General features: G+C 30.5%; 1 protein-coding gene across 1 annotated transcript in view; it reads right to left on the reverse strand.

Annotated features, from left to right (window-relative positions):
* fastkd3 (FAST kinase domains 3) overlaps window positions 1–712 on the reverse strand; it is a 5220-nt gene extending 4508 nt beyond the window's left edge. Inside the window, exon 1 of the mRNA XM_036217420.1 lies at window positions 654–712. The gene's annotated coding sequence lies outside the window, so the exon portion shown is untranslated. The remainder of the gene's footprint in view (window positions 1–653) is intronic.
* Window positions 713–1375: the final 663 nt, after the last annotated feature.

The raw sequence follows: 1375 nt of genomic DNA on the forward strand, positions 1-1375 counted from the left end.
TTCTTGGAGGTGAAATTAAATTGACTTATAAAGTACTATATACATATATTTTTATTTTTGAATTAAGTTTTACAGTATAAATTGCTCACGTTTCCCTTTCTTCAGTTAAAACGTATTAGTTAATTTACTTTTAATAAATATAATATTAGGTCAAATTTACAATCTGGTTTTCCATTCACTTATAGCTGATCTTGATCTAACAATGATTAGATTTACTACTGTACTGAAAATGACTTTGCGATTTTGACGTTCCCAGCTTTTTAAGATACTTGAACGCATCATCAAATAGTTGTGAACCTTTCCGTTCGACACTAGAGGGCGACAAAAACAACACATTTTGAACAATCAAAATTATATTGAGTTAAAAGAAATGGTCTAAGAACTATAAAGCAAATTTGTGCAACTTGGAATTTCATTTTCTAAGAATTTTCACCCAAACATATAAAAAAGGTCTTTAGAAAAAAATTTCTTGGTGGTAAAAATTAAATTTTTCCAAGTACCAAGTATAATTGTTTTTATTATTATTAGATAAAATGTCCAGTCCCAACATTACTTTTCCTTTTTTACTCTATTCTTCATTGTTTTACATTTGAAACTCATGTTTGTGCAATCCCGACAAGGACTAATGTAACAGGAAACAGATACATGCTCACCTGGAGCTGACAACCACCGGACAGGTCAAAGCGCCGATGAGATATTTTCGAACGTAGGTTTGAAGCGTGATGCGTTCAATAGAACTCGGAAAATAGAAAACAAAGTGCAAAAATATCAACGTTTTATTGTTGTTCTCGTCTTTTTCTTGTATCTTAGTTGCAAATTTAGATTAAATAACAAAATACCCGTCGCTATATACGTATTTCTTTCTTTTTTCTACTTTTATTCAATTATTAATTATCAAATACACACTTTGACCTTTCTTTCTCAAACGATTTTGTTCGTTTTTTTATTTTTTTATAAAAGATAATATTAGGTCAGATTTACAATCCGGCTTCTCATTCACTTTCCACCGGACTTAAACTAAAGAAGAAGCATAAACTGTTCAACTGTATTAAAAAATTACTGTACGAATATTATTTATCCAATTTTTTTAGGAGTTTTGAACGCGTCACTATGTTGTTGCAAAACTCTTCCTGAAACACTAGAGGGCGACAAAAACTACAATTCTGGCATACAGGTAGCTAAAAGCAGCTTTAACCCAGCAGAAATATTTCGAGTTTTAATTTGACGATTCGTTTTGTTTGTACATTATAGGTAGCACTAATTATAGCAGCCAAAAAAAAAAATAAACAAGTGTTTAAAAAAATAGCAACGTAACTTGACTCAATGGGGAAAAAAACAGAAAACTGTACTAAAACGCAGCTTTATCCAACCTGAG

Source organism: Oryzias melastigma, linkage group LG20 (genome assembly GCF_002922805.2).
Source record: "Oryzias melastigma strain HK-1 linkage group LG20, ASM292280v2, whole genome shotgun sequence".
NCBI classification, from domain to species: domain Eukaryota; kingdom Metazoa; phylum Chordata; class Actinopteri; order Beloniformes; family Adrianichthyidae; genus Oryzias; species Oryzias melastigma.